The 25630-nt window shown below is 36.6% G+C and overlaps 1 non-coding gene and 1 pseudogene across 1 annotated transcript; one reads left to right on the forward strand and one right to left on the reverse strand.

Annotated features, from left to right (window-relative positions):
* Positions 1-19507: 19507 nt before the first annotated feature.
* LOC120614692 (mortality factor 4-like protein 1) lies at positions 19508-21529 on the reverse strand (annotated as a pseudogene).
* Positions 21530-21611: 82 nt separating this feature from the next.
* LOC120614794 (5S ribosomal RNA) lies at positions 21612-21730 on the forward strand. The gene has a single exon (XR_005656075.1). It is a non-coding gene; the product is annotated as a 5S ribosomal RNA (ribosomal RNA).
* The last annotated feature ends 3900 nt before the right edge of the window (positions 21731-25630 follow it).

Here is a 25630-nt window from a genome sequence, read left to right on the forward strand (position 1 = left end):
GAGGAAGGTGCATGAACCCAACATTGAACTGGATACCTAAATGTCTGAGTGTTTCAAGTTTTTCACCTCTTATTTTTTTCTCTACCCCATAATCAGCTTATAGAAATTCCACATCCACATGCAATGGTCTCAGTAGTTTGCCCACACACTCACCCTCAGTGTGAGATGGAGTCACCTGATGTTGACTTTTTCATCTTTATGGCTCATGTTCAGCACCTAGTTGATACTTGGAAACTGTACCAATATTATCATCTCAGGGAACACGTTCTGGAATCTAGCATCCTACCGTTACCTCTATAGTTACAAGCTTTTAAAGTGGCAGTGCCAGGCAGTGGTGGTGTCTTCCTCAAGGAATTCATATTGTTCTTCTTGTTTTGCAGGTGCCTTTTAATTAAAGACAGCATTACATTTGTATTATTTCCCTCCAGTGTTCACTTGAAAAAAATGGACTCAGCTGTTTCAGAGATCATTCCTTAGATCCTATGTTTTCTCGGCCTCATTATTATTTTCTTCTTCTCCTGTCACACTGCAGGACACATGGAACATGCTGACATTTTTTATTTTGAGAGTGGGGAGTCCTCCGTCAATAATCAGCGATTTCTGTGAGCTCTCTCATTGTCATAAACTTCTGGCTTGTACACATCTTTCACCTCGATTTCTAAGGACATGCAGAAAATAATTATTTGGTATTCTTACCATTTCCTCATTTTCCATTTCTAATTTTCTATTGCGATTCTTGAAGCACAAATCTTTTATTCTGCCATTTATGTATTCTTCATATATAATTAGACCACTCATTTCTTTTCAAAAGCAGAGAGGGGAACTGAGCACATTTAAATCAGGAGAAACTGTATTCTGAGCCACATTTCCAGCATACTGATGAATGCTACCACTTAGGTTGGCAAATTATAATTAATAGTTCTTTTAAAAAGTAAAATGGTCTGTAATCTTTAAATGCTGTATATGAGATGTTATGTTACTCTCTAGTGTTCAAGTCTGCAATGGACAACCCATTGCTCCGGTGACATTCTACTACAAAAACACCAAACACTAACTAACAATTAGGAAAAAGTCCACACACACACACACAGACACACACACACACACATGGAGTGAGAGAGAAGAGAGAGAATGAATGAATGAATGAGTGAATGAATGAGTGAGTGAATGAATGAATCTATTGAGCTCTATGTTCTTTCTCTTTCCATTTCTCTTCCTCATAAAATGATGATAAGAAGCAGTAAGAATAGGGGAGGAGTCAGGAGACAGGATAAACCAGATGGGCTCTTGAGGGATGGAGGAGTTGGCTGCATGTTTCTTCACATGGCACAAAACCCCACTGCAGAGCTGAGGGTGCTGAGGAAGGGATCACCAGCCCCTTCTTGGTTGGTTGGTTCATTGCCGTCTGTTTTTTTTAAGTAGAGCACCCAAGATTCAAGAAACCATCCTGCACTTATTTAGAATATGATGGTGGTAAAATCACTTTCAGTATTTTGTTGAAAATTTAAAACCTGGGAATATTTACCTTTTACAGACCTTCCAAACATTCTATTTTGTTTTTAACTCTAGTTTTTTGCCAAAATAATAAAACATATGGAAAATTCAACAATACAGAAAGGTAAAAAACAGAGGCCAAAAGCCCTTTCACGAGTTATAAAAAGAGACTTTGTGAGATTTGGCTGTTTCACCAAGTTTTTCTATACGTCTGCAACGTGTAGATGTATAGAGTCAAGAATAAAACTAATATGTATACACATACAAACATTTTGTAGAGCTATGTGTGTGTTTCTGTATTTGTATGTATTGTGAACATAGAAGCAGACATATGCAGGACAAAATATAAGAAATACTTAAATATGTGAGGCTATCTTTCTAGTCATATTTGTGTTTGTGTGAATGTGTGTATATATATATATATATATATATATATATATATACAACATTTATAATATTTATGTAATTTTTTACACATTTATATATTATCCTTGACATCGTAACTCCTCTGAAGATGGAGGCTGCATTTGTTTAAGAAAATTCTTTAACAGGGTACTTTAGATAAGAGGTGAGACGCTAAACATGTAGGTATCTACAGGAGATAAAGTAACAAGATATGAATTAATTGAAAAAATCATAATTATCTCTTTTATGGCTAACATTTATCGACTATCTGCTATACATCAGGTACTATTTTAAGATGACTAAACAATTGCACAGAAGTACATGAGCAAAATTTGCTTCTGCCACAGGGCTGGAGGGAGGAGAAGAGAGGGAGGTTCCCCAACTGAATACTGAGGTACAAAGACAGTGAGGAGGTCCCCAGTAGTGAGCTTTACCTTTCTCTGTCCAAGTCTCTTCTTTCTATATCTTCTTCTCCAGAAGAAAAACAAATTCTGCTCATTTTTTCAGGCACAGAAACAGTAAATATTTTTTTGACTTTTGTCGACGTACTTTTTTACGGGTGGAGGAGAATTTTTGGTTTTGCTCTTATTTTTAATTGTTGGTTTTCTTTTGGCTAAAAAGAAAGTTTAAATTTTTTATAGAAACAAATTTATTAACATTTTCTTTATGGATTCTCATTTATGCCTACTTATAAAAGCCTTCCCAACTCCCAAAATTATAAAACAATTTTTCTTAAGTTTTCTTTTAGCACACCTGTGATTTTATTTCTTACATTTAAATCTTTGCTCTATCTAAATTTTGGAGGGGATTATATCGTATTTAGGAAATAATGTAGGAATCTACCTTGTAATGTTAACCAGTTGTTCCGATATTATTTATTAATTCACCCTATTCACTGATTTGAAATGCCACTTTTATTTATATATGAAATCCTATTAGTTTTTACATTTATTTCTGAATTCTCTATTTCTTTCCATTGATTAGTCCATTGATTGATTAATCAATCAATACATAATTGATTTCATCAAGAGATTACTATTAATATATAATTAATACACTATGAGTACTCTATTAAGGTGACTTCATAATGACAACAGCAAAGATTTATTAAATGTTTATTATGTGCTAGTACCATTATAAAGTGTTTAACAAGTAAAACATAAGGCATAGAGAAGTTCAGTAATTTACTAAGTTCACAAAGATATTAAGAGGAAGAGCCAAGATCTGATCCTAGATTGGCCCGACAAACAATCTCTTGGCTATTACTCTCAAGTGCTTCACAGCACAATTGATATCACAAATTTCTTCTACTCCGTAACTCTGATCTTTCTCAATTTTCCTGAATATACTTTCATGCTTTATTTCTAGATGAACTTCAGGATTATTTCTGACAAATGTTCATCAAAATCTTGGTCTAGTTTATATGAGGATCCTAGTGAATATAACATTGATTTAGGAAGAACTGATAAGTGTAGGGCACCTTCCTATCCATGAGTAAGGTATGCTTCTCTGTTTGTTTGTTTTTTAATCCCTCTGTAGAGATATTTGAAAACATCTTTATGATGACAAGACTTGGTCAGTCCATTCTATTTCATAACTGATTATTATTTATGTAAAAAAACTATTAACTTTTTAATATTAATGTCAAGTAATAATAGGGATAGTGGCATCCTACTCTTATTTGTGATTTTAATATGAATGCTTCCAGTGTTTCACTATAAATATATTCCTATATTTTGGTTTGAGAGATGTATTTTTTATCATATTGAAGTACTAGTTTATTCTTATTTCACTATGATTTCTTTAAAGTCAGGAGTAGACATAGACTTTTTATCTAATGTCTCTTATAGAAGAGACATTGTCAATGTGATTATATCTTTTTATCTTTTAATCTATTAATATGGTGAATTATGTTAATAAATATCCTAATAATAAGTCTTTCTTAATGTCCTAGAATAAACTCCACTGGGTTTGTGTATTTGTTTAGTTTATTGCTAGATTTTATTTGCCTTGTTACTTAGGATTTTTGCATAAATATTCACATGTGAGACTAGCTTATAATTTTCTTCTTCGTGCTATTTTTGTCAAAATTTATATGCTGATTTTGTAAAAACCTTCCTTTTTCTATGTGCTGGAACAGCTACAAAGGCATCAGAATTATTTACTTCTTGAACATTTGAAAGAAATAATTCAGGAAAATATTAAATCCCAGCACTTCTTGAACATATAGCTTTTAGAAAATCTGAACATACCAAAAATAAAAATATGAATAAAGCTGATACCATTTTGACAAATGTCAACAGCTGGCTCAGATTTCTATAGTTTAGGAACAGACTGGATTTAGATAAATCAACACGGTTATTTATAGAAGGGGCACAAGGTACAACCAAGATGCACAGCAAAGAGATTAGCGACATCATCCAGAACAGCCAAAAGTACAAGTCTTTGGACTCCAAAAGTCCTCCCCATGGGATGCATAACCTCTGATTGTACCAGAAGCCTCACTGCTCCCCTTTCAGCAAGTCCTAAAAAGTGGTCAAATCACATTCCAATCAGCTGTGGACAAGGATCAATGTCACAAAGGAGGTAAGAAACTTTCTCAGGGCTATGGGGGCAATCAGCCTCACAGCGGAGGTGCAGACATCAAGGAAGTGATTAACTTCTCTGTCCAAAATTTTATCCTTATCGTGTGTGACTGCTTTTCTAATTTCTCAATTTTTATTTAAATTTTGTTCTAATATCTCGAAATATCAGTACAACTAACATAATTTTTCAATCTCTACCAATTCAGTGTTATATGTGATTTGGATACACATATTCTTGTTTTCCTGTATCTAGAACACTTGTGAAAACATTTTAAATAGAAATTTGGCTTCCTAGTGTAGCACCACAGAAGGCTCAGACCTCTTTCCAAAAAACTGTGGGCTTAGAAGAAAAATATTTTTAAAAATCAGGAAACCAAAGGCACAAGGTTATTGACTACATCTGTCTGTAGTAACAGAAGGTAATACTGATTGTTGTTCAGGAATTGCATATCATTTTAATTTTCTCAAGGGTAAAATATGAAAATAGACATGCACCAATTTTAAATATTCTATTTCTACACTAACCAAATGAGCTCTGCAAATTATGTGGCTCTTTTAATAAAATGCATTTCCATCTTCCCCTCCCCCCCCTTTTTTTTGGAAAAGATGTGACCCTTTTTTAAGGAGAAACATTTTTAGAACGTATCAAAAAATATCACAACTTAGAAATTAAGTTGTATTTTTGCATGTGAATGATATGCTATTTCTGTTCATTTCAATATAATCAGCATTCTGCTTTCAGTAATATTCAGAGACTTGACTATCAAACTTTCATTGCAAGTCAGCATAATGAAAAAGTTGTACATTCTCAGAATTTGATTACTCCAGAACTCATGGGCTTCTTTAATGTATATGTGACTGAAAATAAAATATCACATCAAAGGAGTATGACATAGAGGGTATGTAAATAGCTTATCCAATTGAATGTGGACAGTATACAAAATGTTGTACAAAGAGGATAAAAAAGAACCTTGAACCTGAGACTTTGCCAAACCTAAGCTTCACCTTGAAAGGATATCTTCTAATTTCCAATTGGATATAGACATTCTTCTACATCTTAGACTTAACATATAACCATTGGAACCCACCTACATACTCTTCTTTAAGAAATTTGGAAAATGATTTCAGTCTCTGCCTTGTCCTTTCACAAAGTAGGTAAATTGACTGTTAGAGGGCTAGTCCTTTGGATTGAGCATTGCCCTTTTCAAGTATCCTCTTTAAGAATACAGATTTTTCTGAGAAAGGTAACATAGAACATCAGCGACATCTTCACCTGAGAGGTTTTATCAAATAGCTGTACAAAGAGAGTGGGATAACAAGAAGGTGAGGAAAAGGCAGAAAATGGGCATGTGTGGACACAGAGGATGCTCTTAGTCAGTGCAGCTTGAATTCAGTGATTGGGTTGTGTGGATACAACCTCCCCATTCTTCTCAGTTGATGAAAGGATATTTCATTGACTTAAGAGCTAATCTTCAGATAAAAATCTATTTGGAGTATTCTTACATGGAGTGATTCTACGATTTCTCTCAGCTTTAACAAGAGCCTATACATATTTATAAAGAAGCAGAGTACCCCTAAGTGAATATGTGGGGTGATAGATGAGTATTAGAATCCTACAGATGAGTCTAAGATATCCCAGAGACTGAGCAGATATCTAACTGTGAAAGAAAAGGGGTTCTTTCTCTCAAGCAAAAACAAAAACCAAACTCATTATCGCTGGTTGCTGTTGGATATATTGCTTCTGTTTTTTGGAAGGAAAGATGTCTTAAATCAAGGGCTCTGTTTTATATAAATGTCTCTTTCAACAGAATGGGGGTTGGGAGAGAGAATGTCTAGGGGTCTAGGTTTATGACAACAGAAGATGGGAAAAATGAGAGAGTTTCAAGTGACTGTTGAACAAGTTTGAGTCAAGAGCTTTGAGAGAGGAAGTGCTAAGTGTCCTTCAGTGTGGTGGTTTAGGAGAAAGGATCCTGTAATGAAGGATTTCTCAAGAAAAAAAAGTCTCACAATATTTTAAGAAACATTAAGAAATGTTCTTATCTCTACTTTCCTAGTTCACACAACTCTCTCCCAAATCTTTAATCTGTTTTTATATGGGAGTGCGTGTGCTCAAAAGCAATAAACATCAGTTCTCTCTTTTTGGAAGACCTTGACTAATAACAAGAATCTAATATGTATAAAACTATTTTGTATGACAAAGTAGGAAATAGTCTAAAAATAGATAAACGTGGTTAATCTCACCATAATGAATGTTGAAGATTATAAAAACAATAAATATTCCTTACTATTCTGTATTTTTATGAGCTCTCTGTGAGGCAGACTTATCCATGAACAATATTTCTCAGAGAATTTATGAGATAAAAGGATCATAAAAAATCCTCCATTGCTTATCTCTGGCTTGCCTGTTTGAAATACCCATAGATGTTTATATGGCACAAAACCCTGGTTCAATTTGTAGCCAAGGTCTCTGAAGATGGTTATCAGTTTCTGCTTCCTTTAAAACTCCAAATTACAACCACTCTCAACATATGGCTGTTGGTCTGATTAAAAACTTGTTCATTGAAACTTAAACCTTCAGTCTAGACAGCTTGAATTCTAAATATTACCCATTTTCCCTTAAGACACAAGTGAATTCTATGAATTCTACACAGAATTTCACACAATTTTTAAGGTTCACATTCCATTACTGCCTTGGTTAGTCCTAAATTTCTTAAAATATGGATTTTTAAAACTATACAATTAAATCATGTACATGATCAGAGCCAACTATTTTAAAATCTCGTTTTAGGGTTGAAACATTTCCAATGGACTTATTTCAATCAAGGTTGATACCTAATTTCCAGGAAGAGCAGCACTTGATAAAAGACCATCTGAATATGCTCTGACATCAGGCCCCATATTTCCCACCTGGTTAGCTGCTTTCAGATACTGGCTCAGCAGTTAGGCCTTAGGTTTTATTCCTGACTCCGTGGGAGTGTAGAAGAGGCTCCCGAACTGGGGCAGAACTCTGGGCCTGTGTTTTTGCATCATCCAACTGTTCATCTTGTTCCAGGACCCTCCTTTGGTCACTGCCTCTGAGTAGTCTTCTGAGACCAACCCATTTCCTTTCTGGACTCTGTCCTTTCACCTGTGACTCAGCTCTCCTTGGACCCAGCTTTTGGTCCTGCTTCTGTTGACCCTCAGAATCTGCCACCCTGCTAAAACAGTATCAAGTAGGAACATCATCCTTGGGCAAGTCCATCCACATTCTTCATTCTCTTTACCTCACATCTGCCCAATTGCCCCCATTGAACTCACACTGCAGCTATCATGTTTTCATCCCTTGCTTTCTTTCTAACACACCATCCTTTCATATTCTTCCTTTAAAATAATGCCCTCGGCTGCTCTCAGCCCTTCTTTACCATCCCAATCTCCTGATCCCTCTTTCTCTTACTCTGTCGGTTTCTATGTCTCCACTTTTCAGTCGATGCTCTCTCGTTTTTCTCTTTCAGTGTTTTCCCTCTTTTCACTTCACTTCCTTTTCAGCCACAACCTAAGTTTTTACCACAACACTTGCCAAGTAGTAAGCATTGCCAAATCTGTGGTTTTGAATCAGATAGCCCCCATACATGAGCAGTCTACCTGGGAAACAATTGAGAAACTATCAGATATTCACCATGGTTTCAAATTAAGTAAGGTTTGCTATAACATATTATGAAATGATCTTTCACCAGTGTCCTAGATCATCTTCTGGGCCTCCACACACCTCTGCTCTGATTCTTCATGAGACGTTCACTAACCCTTGGTGCTGGCCCAGAGACCCTGGCCTCAAGAGTTCTAAACTCACATTCATAAACCTCCCAGCCAGAGGACTTGCCCATCCTCAGTTATACAGACCATTTCGCACTTACTGTTTGTAAGAGTGCTGCCTTTGGAAAGTCTATTTTTCTAAACATGGCAGAACTTTTAAAATGGAAAGTCCAAACTTAATCCTAAAAAAGGGGGGTGGGGATAGCATTCTAAAATGAAAACATTTTAAGGTGTATAATTCAGTATATAATTTTTCTGTTGGAAAGCATTGCAGCAGAGCTATTCTAAGGTAATAGTGCATATATGAGTGTCCTTAAATACACAGAAATGATCTGTACTTTTTGCAGCACATTTTGAGTATTTTTAAATATGTAGTTAAGTTTCAGGTGTACAACATTATAATTTGACATCTGTATACATTAGAGTGATCACTCCCCAAAGTCTAGTTACTATCCGTCACCATACAATTGACCCCCTTCACCTCTTTCATCCACCAGGGACCAGAAAAAGAGACCAGGAAAACCAGAAGATACCTCTTTTGTCTTCTTCTAACCCACTCCAAGTCACCAGTATCCCCCTAGAGGAAGTTTGTAAAACATCTGGCACCCCAGATTTTTCAGCAGCCACCTGAGGGACAAGCCCCTAGATCACCTGGCTCTAATGTTACATAGGGCTGCATTTATGAGTCCCATAGGACTGTAGCAAACAAAGAAGCAATTCTTCATGGACACAGGAGCACCCCATTGCATACATACTCCCAGACATAGACAGAGCAAACAAAAATGCCCATTTCCCAGTTTATTCTTGGAAGGGGATTAACTACACTTTCCCAGCTGCTACCTGAGGGTCTAGTTTCTAATCAGCCTGCATCTAGGTGATGACTGCAAATTTCCCCTTTGGGACACTGATATAATGATATAACTCCTAGCTACATCGTCACCATTCTATGGTATCATCACGCTGTATGTTTCTGCTATAGTAAATTATATGTAGGTCCTTGAACAAGTCCTTTTTAAAAAAAAAAAAATAATAATGCTTTCTTTCCTTGAATGCCTCTCAAGTCCCTTTCACCTAAAGGTGTATTTCAGGACTAATTTAAAATTGTTAGCACTTCTGGAAAGCCTCTGCTTTCATAAGTATCATGTTGCAGAAAGTACTGGAGAGCTTACCTTTCCAAAGGAGAAATTTTCTTCTTGGAACTAAATAACTTGAAATCTCTACTCCCTACTTCCACAAACTGCCACATTTCTGAGTCAATAACTCAAGGGCTGTCGCTTCAACCTCTTTAATTTACTCTATCCGTGTTCCTCCATTTTTCCTACTGCTCTCCTCATCTGGCTCAGAATTAGTGGGAGAAGTGGTAGATAAATCATCAGAAGCCAGGTGTTAGGAAAAACATCCTTACCCTAGCAGGCGAAGAGATGGTTCAGCACCAAGGACAGGGGCGCCCCAGATTCTGTCCAAGCTTACTTCCCTGCCCTCTCCTGCCGGTCAAGATTTTAGTCATGCTATGGCTGTGTTCCTTAGGTTAAGCGCTCCACCCCCTTGCTGCTGAGTTTATCTCTATCATAACTGTCACCTTTTATTAAAATTACTAGTTTCTTATTTATCTTCCCTACCACACTTAGGGGTATCCTCCTTACCTTCAGCACAATTTCTGGAGCATAGGAGACTCAGTAAGTTATAGATAAATTAATAAATGAATCACTGACACAATAAATAAATGATAGATAGATGATAGATAGACAGATAGACAGACAGACAGATAAATGATAGATAGATAGATTGATTGATTTAAGGGGGGAAAAGGAGTAAAATCTGAGGATCCACTTAGATAAAACAAGTATGCAAGGAAGCAGAAGTCATATATTTGTTATTACTCCTTGAGTCATCAGTTCTCAACCCTGGCTGTTCAGCAGAATGATCTGTAGAAATTATTTAAAATGCAAAATCCAAGATGCTACTCCAGAAATGTAGAATAAGAATCCTGAGAGTGTGGACGTAGCATGTGTATGGGAATAGGAGAGAGGGGATTTCCAGGGGCATGAAATTATTCTTCTACTGATAGCTGTAAGTGTTGCTATGTCTCTAGAGGGGATTTAGGCATGTGGGAGAAGGGGGACCTCCAGCTGCTCCGGGTTATATGAGCAAACAACAGGACCCAATCTTTCTAGCTATGTGAAATGGAAATCAGCAGGAATTGTGTCTTTATGCTGACATCTGCTGGTCTCCCATTCCTGGTGTAATATTGCAGGTAAAGTTATTCTTTCCTGTCCACAAGCAAATAATCCTCAGAACCAGTTCACTTCCCAGGTGGTGCCAGTGGCACAGGAAAGGTCCACTCTGCTTCAACTAGGAGAGCAAAGAAATGCCAATAAGAACACAGTGGTCATGACAGAAAATCTGTTTCAACTTTTGATTTCCTTTCTTTTAGCAAACTTCACCTTTCAGGTTATCTTTATAGAGCTAGCTGCAAAAGTTTCTCAGCAAAATGTGAATGCTAAGCATGTTTCATTAAAACTTGAAAGCTCCTAAAAAAAAAAAAAAAACTTGAAAGCGTCTACATTTATAAGTAACTTGAACTGCCAGGCACATTTATATGATTTCAATTAAGGTCATTTAATGTTGCCTTTTTCTTTTTGTTCAGAAACAGGAAATTTTAATTTTAATGCCCATATAGAGGGCTTTCCGCTAGATTTTCCACAGATCTGGAAATATTTATTAACTAGACTTTATTAGTTAATTGAGAAAAATTATTCCTGGGTCTCTCTCACTACATCCACCATTATAGCAGATGACCCAGTCCTTCCCTCAAGGAGCTTATGGTCTGGATAAATCATGGCCTCAAATGATGGGAATGAAAACTATTGCCAACTATTCCGACAAACCTAGGAGCTTCCTACCTTTTATAACATAATTCTCTTGATCAAAAAAAAAAAAAAAACTCATATGACAAGATTACAAAGTAGCCTAATATTTTAATTGAATTTTAAAACTTTGATTTATTAGCTACAATGTTATTCAAAACTTGTATTTTAATATTTCTGACTCCTTTATTAATATGGCATGAGTTATTCCATTGCAGAACACTCAAACTCTAAAAATTATAATCAGTTTAAAAAAGATGATAACATTAGATGATACACTGAAATCTTCAGTGTATTTGAAACTATTTAGAAAAATATAAAAATTATTTTAAAATATATATTTCCTCTCATTAATATGAAATGTGTATATTTTCTTCCTTAAAAATAAAAGTAAATTTTTGACATTCGTGATGTTTCAGGAAGGTTCACCTCTAACATATAATAAAAACTTTATTAATTATGACATTATTTATTAATGTCATATAATAAATTATTATATGTCATATTAATAAATTATTAATGAATTTATTAATTCTGTTGTTCAAGGAAGGATATGCTCTATTTAAATACAACAATAATCTATGTAGTTAGAGCAATATTACTACGGTATTGTATCATATGGCTTGTATTTCCTGGTTTGTCAAAATAAAAGTGATAGAAGAAAGAGACAGTGCTTAAAGATACAGTTAAAATGAGAAAAACATTACAAATCATCTACAGGTAAACATAAACTTTATAACTAAACACTCTTGGATGTGAATTATCGGGGAAAAGCTATTTAAAGCATGATCCAGAATTGTGTCTGCATTGATTTATGTCTTGGAAGTTTAATGTGTAAGACACTATATCTAAGAAATGGTTTTTCTCTTCTAGTAAGAAAAGAGTCTGCATTTATCAAAACTCAAAAACTTGGTTATTTAATTCAAAATACTACCCACATTCCATCAACAGTTCTTTCATCTTCAGATTGGTAATATATTTTCCAATCAGCTATTTTTCATAGCTGGACTTGAAGCTGTATTCACACTCAGACCTGTATTTTTTCATCTTAATAAGTTATTTGATACATTGCCCCTCTAATACCTGTAAGTCAGAGATTGAAAAAAAAAGTTCTGCTACACATTTCTCAGAGAGCACCTCTCTTTGGAAAGACGGGAGTTATTAGAATCCTTTCCTATAGACTCTCTTCCATTTGCAGCAACATGGATGGATCTTGAGATTATCATGCTAAGCAAAATAAGTCATAAAAAGTCAAGAACTATATGATTTCACTCATGCAGGATATAACACTAAAAGCAACAAACAAACAAGACAAACAAACAAAAATTCATAGACACAGAAAACAGTTTAGTGGTTACCAGAGGGAAGTGGGGAGGGAGGAGGTAAAAAGAGTAAAAGGGGTCAAATATATAGTGATGAAAGATTTGACTTTTGGTGGTAACGCACAATATACAAGTGATGCATTATTGAACTGTTCATTTGAAACCTATATAATTTTATTAACCGATGTTACCTCCAATAAATTTAATTAAAAATTAAATAAATTTTAAAAAAGAAAAAGGGAAGACAAAAACATATATTATCTCGTACAACAAACAATAGACTGGGAGTCAGGAAAACCATGTTCTGAGCAACTCACTTAATCTCTCTAGCTTTCAGATATATTCATCAGCTTCTCATTTTTAAAATGCTTTAAAATTTAACATAGTAAAGTGGCTATACTTTTGTCCAAAGTCTTTTGAGATTTGTGACAGTTACCAATTTATTGTTTCTCAGTTCTAAATTCATCTTTTTTTAATGCTAAAAAAAAGAAAATTAAGATATAATTCACATACCATACAATTCATCCACTTAAAGTGTGAAATTCAGTGGTTTTTAGAATATTCAGTTTTGTAATCATTATCACAGTGTTACAATATTTTCATCTCCCAAAAGAAACCCCATACATTTTAGCCACCACTTCCCAATCCTCTATCCCTAAGCAATAGCTAGTCTACTTTCTGTCCTATAGTTTGCTTGTCCTGGACATTTAACATAAATGGAGTCATATAATATATGGTCTTTGTAACTGGATTTTTTCATTTAGCATAATATTTTCAAGTTTTATCCATGTTGTATCATATATCAGTACTTCATTTCTTTTCAATGCTCAATAACATTCCATTGTATGGACATATCACATTTTATTTATCCTTTTATCAATTGATAGACACTGGGGTTATTTCTACTTTTTGGCTATTATGAATAATGCTGCTGTGAATATTTATGTACATGTTTGTGTGGACATATTTTTTTCATTTCTTTGGAGTATACACCTAAGAATAGAACTGCTGGACCATACAGTAAGTCCATGTTTAACCATTTGAGGAACTTCCAAACTGTCCCAAAGCAGCTGCACCATTCTCCATTCCTACCAAGAACATATGAGAGTTCCAGTTGCTCTACTCCCTTGTCAACACTTATTATCTGTCTTTTTTTGACATCTTTTTGACACTGATAGCCATACTAATGTGTGTGAAGTGATATCTCACTGTGGAACTCACCTTTCCTTTGCAGTGCTCTGTGACGGTAGAGACAGACCTTGGCAATCTTTTTTCTTTGCCTACTAGGACGAAATGAAGCTTTTCTGTAGAGGGCATGGACAGGATCCTGCAAGAGAACTTTTCTGATTCTGGTAAACTGTACTTCCCACTCTAATGGTGAGGATGCCAGTGGCATATGAGAAACCATTTGTGCTCACCTTTCAACAAGTTTGGCTGGCACTCTGACTAGGCAACGTCCTGCTCACCAGCCCCGGCCCAACAGCTTCAGACCAGCTCGGGTTTGAGGCACTTCAGGAACCTCGTGGGCATCTGGTAAGCTAGAGATATACCCTCTCCAGAAAGGTTAGAATATCCATCTTGGGGTACGGGTGCCTTCTTACAAGTCTGTTCCTTCCTTAGATTCTCTACCTTAGCCCTAGAGGTAGAAGCTATTCCCTACCTTTGCTATCGCTATATTATTTGCAATTTTGTTTTATCCTTTTTAGTAATTATCCACCTTTTCTGAGTTAATTGCTACAATCTGAATGTTTGAGTTACCCCAAAATTCATATGTTGAAATCCTAAGACCCAATATGATGTTATTAGGAGGTGAGACTTTGGGGAGGTAATTAGGTGATGAGGGCAGAGCCCTCATGAATGAGATGAATGCCCTTATAAGAGACACCCAGACAGCTCCCTTGCCCTTTCTGCTATGTGAGGATACAATGAGAGGTCTGTGACCCAGAAATGGGCCCTCACCTGACCATGTTGGCACCATGATCTTGGACTTCCAGCCTTAAGAACTGTGAGAAATAAATTACTGCTGTTTATAAGCTTCCCAGTCTGCAGTATTTTATTACACCAACCTGAATTGACTAAGGCCATCTTTACGCTAAATTTGCCTTGTTTAAATTACTAGTGTGGTTTATGTCTCCTAATTAGACCCCTTACTGATACAAGAGTTGCCTTATTTTAATGCAATTGGATATAGTGAACATTTTCTTTTTGAATTAGTTATACCAACACAAGGCTGAAATAGAGTTCAATTATTTTTACAACCTTAAGTGTATTAATATCAGTCCAGTGCTATCTAAATTCACTTTTGCAAATTTAACAAAGTATTAAAATGTCAAAATCTCTAGCAAACAATTATAAAAAGAAAAATGCAGAGGAAAATTCTGAAACGGCTGGTCATTATCATTACAATGAAAGAACTGTAACTTTATGTGATAGTTTACTTTCAAATTTTAATTAACTGTCATTTGAAATAAATGCCAAAACATGTGTCCAATTCAGCATAAAATAAAATTGGAATGAGATACTTCATGCATTTGCAATATATATATCCCTTCGGCGAATACTTCCTATCACATTTAACTTTAAGGTTAAATATGTCTTCACATTGCTGGTGAAATGAAAGTACTAGATTATGAAACAAAAGAAAATGGACTAATGAGGCTTTCTCTGACCAAGTTGATTTTAATGGAAATTAAGGAAGTGGCATTGCATTGTCATCGGTTAGTACAGCCAAGTTTACAGAGAGCCAGTCTGGGGTAGGCATGGTCAAGAGCTGGGTGGCACTCAATTAGTCCTTCTCTAGTTTATTTTTATCTTCCCATTTCCTTAGAGCTGTCTTAAATCATGTCAGAAGTCCACATTCATCCCCAGTGGCCAGCATTTGCTCTGGGACCTGCTGACTCAATGCTTTATGAAGTTTATTTGACACTTCCTGCTTGACACATAACTGTTGCTAAATCCTGATGTGAATTCCCATGCTACAGCATTATAGCCCTGAAACACTACCCGATACCAGAAGTCACTGACTTAAATTTTCATAAGTCATTAACGCATACTACATAAGGGAAAGTAAAGCACTGAAATTTCACAATCAGGTCTACTTGAAAGTAATCGTCAAGGCATTCAGGCCGAACTCCAGCTTGCCCTGAGAAATACAGCCTGACCTGACTTACTTTAATACTATCATTTAAGTTGTAATCAGGCTACAAGGTGTAACTTTAATTCTTATATACAGCTCTCAAGGTGGCTCCTTGAAAATCTTCCTTTTTAAAATTTTTCTTGAATTTGGGTAGGTAAGGGCTTCAATATTGGTTGTTTGTTGAACAGAGTGTTCTTATGATTATAATGTCAAGTTAATAAAAACGAGGAGAAATAGCCCAGAATCCCAAGGTAGAGGAAACACAATGTAGTAACTCCTTTGGTTCTATTACGTCCCCGGACATATAACACTTTATTATGAAATAAGGTGATGTAAGAAAAGGCCACAACCTTTGAAATAGCCGGAGTTAAAATGAGGCCTCTGCCAGAACAACCCTCACGAACTTGGTGAGTCATTCACTTTTCTAGGCCACCATGAAGGGTAAAATACTACCTACCTAATACAGTGAAGATTAGTAAATAGACAATTTTTAGCCAGCATCTGGCACATGCTAATGTTTAACAAATGATTATTAGGGGTTTGATGGGACTAAGTCATATTGTAGTGTTTTTAACATTGATTAGCTCACATACAATAAAAGAATCATATTAATATTACTCTATCAGATCTCAATAGCTAAAAAAAAAAAAAAAAAAAAAAAGAAAAAGAAAGGAACTTCACATTAATCTGTGGTATGTCTACGCCCATCATTCAAACATCAATTACGACAATATCTCACAAGACAATTCTCCTAACTATATGTGAAAGTTCCATCAAGCTGCCATGAAATAAATGATAGCTTGCCTTTTGTCTGTTGTATTTGGAGATTCAATCTTTAAGGAAATAATTAAGGTTAAATGAGGTCATAAGGGTGGGGCCCCAATCTAATAGGATTAGTGTTCTTATAAGTAGAGACACCAGAGAGCTCTCTCCCACACCCTACTCCCTACATACGCACACCAAAGATAGGCCATTTGAGGACATAACAACAAGGCCAGGAAGAGAGTTCTCACCAGAAACCAAATCAGCCGAGACTTTGGTCATGGACTTCCATTTCAGAACCGTGAGAAAATAAATTTCTGTTGTTTAAGTCACGCAGTCTTCAAAACTTTGTTATGGCAGCCCAAGCTGACACCAATCAACTGCAAAGGTATACTTGAAAGAACTATAAAACTCAGAAAAAAAAATTATTTATTACATAAGTAACTTTAATTCTTATGTATAGCAATTGAATTCACTTAAATGCATAATGTGCATAACCTAGCATCCCTGATGTTTCAACAAATAATTTACTATATAAGCAGTTATAGTTTGTATACCTAATAAATGCCCCCCAGTACTAAAAGGTTAGGAATATTAAAATATATTCAACCAGTGACCACCTGAACTCTAACTAGCTTTTATAGGATTAAATATATGAATAGGAAATATTGCATTAGAAGCACTAAGAAACATTTGCATGTCAGAATATAAATAACCAATATAAAGATAATGATTATGTCTTTTAAATAAAAAAAATAAAAAAAATTCCCTGAGGGTAAACTAACTCAGACACATGCTATATTCCTATCTTTGACATTTTAAAAAATTTATAGTTTTGGTGGCTATAAAGTTTATGGGTTGCGTGTGGTCCTAACTGATGTCAAATGTGATTGGCAAGCACATTGCTACTTAATGTGGCTGCAAATAAGCCATACACAGAGCCAAGTGCATCGTCTGCAGCAGGCTTAAGAATCACAGGCTCCTAGATTAGAGACTTTTACTTATCAGCCCTTCAACTCTCTCAAGGCTTTATTTCACAGCCACACAAAAGACACAGGCTCCCTCTTATACATCCAAGTTATTCAACCCACTGTCACTTAGTGGTACTGAGATTTTTGGTTATTCATAGCTGAAACAACAAAGAATTCTTAAACTTGGCTTTGATATTGAACGTTTCAGTCTGTCACATAAAGCTCCTTTGACTATTTTCTAGACATGAAGTATGCCTTTCTTTGTTCATTAGCTGAGTTAGAGGCTAGAAACAAGGCACTTTACTGATCTCCTAAGTACCAATAATACAACAGTAAACAAGTCGGATTCTGTAGATGCCAATAGGGATGCTCTCTAACAATTGTGAAGGACATTACTAAGTTGCTACCACTGCTCAATCTGATCCTGTACATGGCTAAGCTGGATACCCATTTTTCCCTAGACCTTCCCTTATGACAAATTTGTGATTTTTAATAACTTTTTAAAAGAAGCAACTCAATTTTATAGGGCAGAATCAGTAGAAAGAAAAAAGCATGGCAATTATGACCATCTTTATACATTAGCTGCTAAAGGTTGACTTGTAGGGAGGACAAAACGCAAAGGAAATAAAGTAGACGTAAAGACAAATGACAAAAGATAAGAATTCTTGAAGGTTCTAAGAACAAGGAGTAAGTAAAGTATAACTAAATGTTTGAAAGAAAGCCCAAAATAGTCTTAAAAGGAAAAAAAAAAAGAACACGAGGATAAATGTGATGAAAAAATCAATAAAACAACATAAATAATTGATAGTTTCAGCATTTAGATGTTGAACTTCATCATTAACTCCAACTTTAATTCATTAAAAGCCTTATTATTGTTACTTAGTTAACGTAAGTGAGAAGTATCAAACAATTTGTCTCATAGTATCTTAATTTGTCTTAGGTGTTCGTATGAGATTTGTGTAAACCAAAACAGGCACATGTTCACTTAAGCAGAAGTTAAATCTACAAAATTTCAGTGGCATTGACTTAGTAATGTACCTTGTTGTCCAATAAATGTAAGAAAGTCCTGAATTTGCTACAATAACTATTTAAAATTTGAGTTTATATTTAATCCAACTCTAAATCTGACCCACAAGAAATAAGACTATAAATAAGATAAAGTTCTGCATAGATTAAAAATAGACTAGTTCTTTTCTTATGGTATTGAGCCAGCTCAAGACTCAAATACACTTCAAAAGTACAGTTCTTCTAAATGTTGGTTTCACGTTATGTAAGCACTGGATGGTGCTCTTCCAAGAGCTATTGATCAGATTTTTCTATTCTCCAAAGAAGTTAGGAGGCGATCCAGAAAAAGAGATATGCTGAGGCCATGCTCCTGACCCATCTGAATGGTCCTTCTGCATGCATTTCAGGAGAAACAGAGATCATGGTGCCCTTGAAACCTCAAAAGAAAAACAGAAACTTATACCAGGCCAGATGGCTTCACTCGGGCATCTGACTACCAATCTGCTGAGCAATTGTGGCTGGTTGCGTGTCATCACATTACTTTAACTTTAAAGTAATTTAAATTGTATTACATGAATGGAACAACTTTAGATTAAAGGTAATGTGAGCAATGCCCTTAGTAGTAAACCTGAAACCCTTCTGAACAAATCATCTGGAAGAAACCAGCTGTATCTGTTTCTCATCGGTTTTAAGCAGGTCGAAACACAACAATGTGTTCCCAACAGCCCCAGTAGGCAATCCTGTTTTGAAAACGGCAGCTGAAAGAGCAGTAGGAATTGCTGATGTGATCCAGATGAAGCTAAACGTTCTCGCATGAGAGCTATCTCCAAAATACCACACATGGCACTGAGCGAGGGAGAGAATCTCATAGCTCATCAGAGCTCCATCTTTGACCTGGCTGCTCCAGAGACAGAGTGATGTGTCTGGGTATTTTACACCAGATTTGCGTGTATTCATCAGTCCCACATTGGTTCCATTCTTGCTGATATAAGAGATCAAGGAAAACCCTTTGTGCATATCCATGGACCTGTGTGATGCAGGACCTGGTAGACAACAAATGTGATGATGCCAGCTTTGATGAACTCTCCAGCTTTGATGGGATAAGCTGATCATGTATGGGTCAGCACAGAGCTCATTTTAAATACAGGACAATAGTTACTTTGGTATTGCATCACTGTTGACATCTGTGCACTCATGGCCACCGCCCTGGGTCATGAGACAATTAAAACAAGCTGAGTGGTATGTGAAGATAATACACATGACTGCAAAACATACTCCCAAGATATAATTCAAGGGTGTGGCTGGCTGCACTTGGGCCCCGCTGCTGACAACAGTACTCTGGCAATGGTTCCATCAGGCTGCATAGTCCAAACTCTGAGCTCAGACTCTCTTCACAGTTATTTAACTTGAAGGAAAGGTGGAGAACATTTCTGCAATTTTGTTTCATAGCAAAACTGAGGTCAATCCCCAGTAACCCATGTTGCCAAAATACCAGTCCACTGTCCTTAATGGATGCTACAGGACAGGGTGCCTTTCCTTTCATCTTGGGGTTGAGCCCAGAATAGATGTGAGCAGAAGACTTGGCAGAGAGTGACTTGCTGTCTACAGGCCAGGCCGTGGCGAGCTGGTTTCCACCAGATTCTGAAGAAGCCATGTCACCGACAGGAGAGCAGAAGTCCCTTCACACGCCTGACAAGGCTAGCATTCTTGTACTTCACGATTGCAGAAATAGCTGCCACCACACAATCCCGAATGGCCTCCTTCTCAGCAATGCCAAGACACCTGAAGCCACCTTTTTAGAAAGGAAATAATCTGCATAGCATCTATACTTTTAAATGAATTCCTATTAAACTAGTAATATTCCATTTGATTTCAGCCTAAAGAAGTTTAACATTTCTTGTAAGGCCAGTCTAGTGGTGATGAATTCATTCAGCTTTTGCTTATCTAGAAAATTCTTTCTCTCTCCTTCAGTGCTAAAGGACAACTTTGCCGAGCAGAGTATTTCTGAATGGCAGTTTTATTCTTTCAGTGTTTTGACTATATCATCCCACTCCCTCCTGGTCTTCACGGTTTCTGCTGAAATATCCCCACTGATATTGTTGTGCGGATCCCTTGTATGTAACAGGCTGATTTTCTCTTGCTGCTTTTTATTTTTTTCCTGAAACATGGTATTTTTAATATACTGTAATATTGTTCTACACTTGCTTTTTCCATTCAATAGCCTGAGAAAGCAAATACAGCTTTCTGGTGGTACTCAGGAGGAGCCACTTCATAGTCGCTGGCTCTAAACAGAGTTGCAGAATTCTTTGCCAGGCGTTTTAGGAAATCATGAAGGTAATTCAGGAATAAAGCAAGGCTCTTCTCATCCCGAGGTGGATAGGTCAACATCGCTCCAATTCATACAAATAATCTCAGTAGATGTGGTGCTCCGTACACCTGGGACATGGCTGCATCAGGGTGATCTGCAAGGATTTCAGCATACTGAGGTCTCTCAAATTTGTAGAGTAGCTGAGTGCCCAACATCATGTTGAAATATTCCTTTATCTCTGCCACAACTTCATTAACAGCATACACCTTATTATCTGTGTTTCCTTGTAATTTGCATAATCCTCCAGAATGGAATCCACATTCTTCTTGGCAGGAAGACAAAAGAGCTGTTTCTGCTGGTAATTCAGTCCCAGTCATCAACCAGCCACGGTTTCAGTTCTTCAGGAATCTTTACTTTAACTTCATCTCTGTTCATGAATGTTTCCTCGTTCTCAGCAGTCGGATCTACCCAGGCTCTTTTCTTTTGAGGAGGCTGAGGAGTCTCACTGGTACTGCCGCCATCTCCATTTCCAGGTGTTTTCTGCTGGTTCTTTTTTGTTTTCATGTCAACATTTTTCTGTTGCAGACCAGATGCCGTCTTTCCTGGGGCAGCCCCTCTTACCTTCCCCCCTGCATATTGCTCCTGATTAGCTCTTTGATATTCCCGCTGTTTCTGCAGATGGGAGTCCACATACTTGCGTACTCTGCTTTCTGAACCCATTCATCCAAATTTTTATTCCAAACCACTGTAATGAATAAAGTATTTCACTTATTTGTCCTTTATGGAAACCTTTACACACTTTGCTTCATAGAGAAGAGGCCGATGAAAGCAGAGCACTCGCCCACCCTCCTGGAATTGAGGCTTCAGGTCCTACTTCTGTGCCATTTATAGGGATTCACTGCTGCCTCCTCCTTCTCCCACCACCCGGACGGGACTCTCTCTTGCTGCTGTTAAGATTATCTCTTTAGTCTACGGCCATGCTACCCTGAACAAGCCCGATCCCATCTGATCTTGGAAGCTAAGCAGGGTCGGGCCTGGTTAGTACTTGGATGGGAGACCACCTCAGAAGACCAGGTGCTGTAGGCATAAAAAATAAATTTAAAAATAAGAGATTGTAAACTGACAAGGTCCTCGCAATGTGTGAGGTCAACCAAGGGTTGCTGTGCTTAAAAACAAATAAATAAAAAAGATTCTTTCTTTGTCTTTAACTTTTGACAACTTAATTATAATGTGTCTCAGTTTGGATCTCTTTAGATTCATTTTATTTGGTATACCTTGGGTTTCCAGGATTTGATATCTGTTTCTTTCCCTAGGTTAGAAAAGTGTTTAGCTGTTATTTCTTTAAATAGCTTTCTGTCTCTTTCTCTCTTTAATCCTTGAATTGATGTCCCAGAAGTCCTTTAAACTTTCTTCACTCTTTCACATTCCTTTTTGTTGTTGTTAGTTTTATTTTTTTTAAACCAAATGTTTTTAAAGCTATTAACTAGTCTTAAAGATGACTAGCCCAAGGCGGGAGGGGGGCGGGGAAACACAGACACACACACACAAAAAAAACAAACCAAAACCAAAACCGATGAAACTTCTAAACCACAAATACCAACCTTTTCATGGAAAAATTTGTTTGCGAGCTAACCATACAATAAATTCCAACGAACTCGCAAATGTATCACAACTTCAAGGCAAATACACTTCCAAGTCAGGAAGGACTCCAAAAGCTGCAGACATGGCCCACTGGGCAACCTAACCTAATCGAGTGATAGGCTTAAACAATAATAGCTGTCCACTCCCAGAAAGGACTCGCATAGTCAGGTAACTCCCAGGTCGTTTGTTGATAAAGGGACAAGTACCATAGGAACCTCAAGGCTTCATTTAGCCTAGACTCACATCTTCAGGCTTCCATCTTCAATCGACAACTTTTCCAATCCACATCTCATTAAAAATTTTCATGAACTTAAGACGGTTATCAAGTCCTCTCCCAGCCTTCTCATCGTTAATCAAAATATTCACTCTTCCCTCACATTTGCAATCTTCCCCCTTGAATCATCTCCTTTCTTCCTAGCAACTAATTCTGGGGAGGAGTAATAAAAAGGCAGAGGCCCCTACTCGTGGCTCTGAAGCGTGAGGGGAAAGCAGGAGCTCCCTGAGTCACTTCCATCAGCTCAGTGAGCTCATCCCACGAAGGGAGATTCTCAGGGACCACACGCTTTCGCTCTTCTTTTCTATCACTGGAAAATGGACTTGGCCTCGGGGAGAAAATGAAATCGAATTTAAGCCAGATGGTGAATTCCTGCCATCAGCCATGAGGGAGTTCCTGCTCAATCAGAGAACTCGACCTAACATTTTTTGAGCAGAGTCAGTTACTTGTATTAATTAAAGGAAGCATCCGGGAAACCCAGTCTAACTCAAGTTATTTTGGATTTCAAAGGCATTAATTCCTTTGCATCTAATTTCCCTTCTAAATTACATCCTGCTTTGGTAACTATTAAAATATCTTTGTGTTTCCTAAGAACTCACAGGCAGACATTGAGGAATTCCCAAAAGAATGCTGAGAAATAAAAAGAAGGCAATTTAGAACTAGAATTTCCCTGCGAAAGTCCATAAATGTACTGATTCATATGCAACTGAGCAAGAATTAACGGCCTGTGTGTTTGAGTTTATGAAAGTGTATATATGTTTGAAAAAGCCTCAAGTGATCAAATCTGGGCCTATCATTATCCTTTCTTGCATTGTTATGAAAAATAGACACTTTATAGATTACCTGGGGTATTCAGCATTTTACCCTTTCACATATATTTAAAGAATCAATGCATTCATCCCTATACTGAAAAGTATAATAATCACATTGTGAGTCACAAAAACAGAAACAGTATAAGGACACTGTAATGTTGACTTGGTCATCTTACTTTGAGGAAATTACATACTTTTCTCATTAGATTATAGAAAGATAAAGAAATTTTGAACTGGAAATACTGAGCTTAGATATATTCTGTTTGCAAATCTGTACATAAGAGGTTATTTAGATTACAGTAACTTTACCAGTATATTTTGACAAAATTTTTCTGGTTGCTCATTATGTGCCATTTAAAACTTAATCTGAAATATTTTACACTAACATATTTACCTTTACCCAAGTAAAATTGAACTTAAAAGTCATAACCGCCTCACCATTTTAGGGAATTCAGCTCAGTGCTTTATAGGTGTATTTTTAAATCACTAATTATAATATTTCATCTAACAAATCTGAAGCATGTTTGTGGAACATTCAGATATTGGAAAAAAAACAGCAGGGCATAGAGCGCGTTTTTCACACTGTGATAGTTTCTTAAAAATTGCAAAATTCATCACTTTCACAAAGGCCACAGTCAAGGGAGTTTCCTCAATATTAGTCACTTTTGCATCATCTTTCTGAGGAGATTACGACTTCTAGGGATGATTTCTCGCATGGTTCCGTAGTCTCTGAAGATGAGTTTCAAGATAATGCTGGATGTCCTCCTGCAAGCTACGGAATGACATTTGCTTCAAAGTATCAAAAAGTACACCATCCCGATCAGACTTGTTTTTTTCCTATATATTCTTTGGCTGGTCTAGAGTAGCTCCCTGCTGGCTAACCAACATTTGCTGTTCTGTGAGTTTCTGCCACTAATCAGCAACACCTGTGTGCTGGCTCTTTAGCATCTCAACACATTCTGCCCCTTTGCCAGCTCCGGTTGTAGTGCTAGTGCATCCTTAAATGGGACGCCATTTTTTCCTGTAACAGTGGGGACAATAATGATGTTTCCCACATAACTGTCCGCTATCTTTTCTTTCAACTGGAGCACTGTGAAAAGGCTATGTGTTGAATTTAAAATGGCAATTTTAATAACATGACTTCTTATTTTGGAAACTTAACGAAATCCTAAGTCTCCCAAGCATTCTACCTATACACCAACATGAAGTCTTAAACTCTTCACTTATTTGCATATACAAAAACCTTAAACTACTTATGAATTTAGAACATAAAAATTTAATAGATACTTCTGAAAATCAAAAGTACTAGAGTTTGATATAAAAACTATGTGTTTTTCAATTCCAACATAAGCATAGCTTAAGACACAATGCCACTTAGCCTGTGGTTTCCAAATATATTCACAAAATCGCATTAACCATAAGAGAGAATATGCTAACTTGGCAGCTAAGCATGGCCTTTAGAGGAGAAGGCTAATGGGATCACAACTTTTTTATGTGTTTATTTGTGTACCTGTGCGTGGGCAGGGTGTGTGCATTTGTGTGTGTATATTTTCACTTAGGCTCTTCTCCAGAGAGTGACTAATCTGATGAAACACAGGCTGTTATTCATAAATAAATGGCTTGCTTATGAAATCAAGAAAGAAAAATAAGAACAAAAGAACGAAAGGAAGGAAGGAAGGAGGGAGAGAGGGAAGGAGGGAGGAAGGAAGGAAGGAAGGAAGGAAAGAAGGAAGGAAGGAAGGAAGGAAGGAAGGAAGAAGGAAGGAAGGAAGGAAGGAAGGAAGGAAGGAAGGAAGGAAGGAAGGAAGGAAATGCTGAAGGAAGGTTTTGCCCTTTCTTTCTTTTTATGTTTTCTATTTCTTATTCAGAGAAACTATTATTAAGGAAATTAACAGTTTGTCTGTCATATCCATTGGAAATAGATTTTCCAGTCTGCCTTTTTATTTAGTGTATAATTATTTTCGCCATGAATTCATATATATAGATATGTAGAAAGACATATCTGTCTCTCTGATTACTAGGTTTCTTAGTCTGTTTGGAGGATTTCCCTATTCCAAAATTTGCTCTCCAAAATTTTATTCTACTTGTTTATTGTTTTCTAATACAAAATCTTTACTATTTCTGAATATAGTATGAGAAAGGGATCCAGCTTTATGGGTGCTTGTTGTTGTTGTTTCCATATTATAATGTGTGTGTATACAGTCATGTACTGAATACTGACGTTTTGGTCAATGACAGACCATACATACAATGGTGGTC

Source organism: Pteropus medius, unplaced genomic scaffold (assembly GCF_902729225.1).
Source record: "Pteropus medius unplaced genomic scaffold, Ma_sr-lr_union100, whole genome shotgun sequence".
Lineage (NCBI taxonomy): Eukaryota > Metazoa > Chordata > Mammalia > Chiroptera > Pteropodidae > Pteropus > Pteropus medius.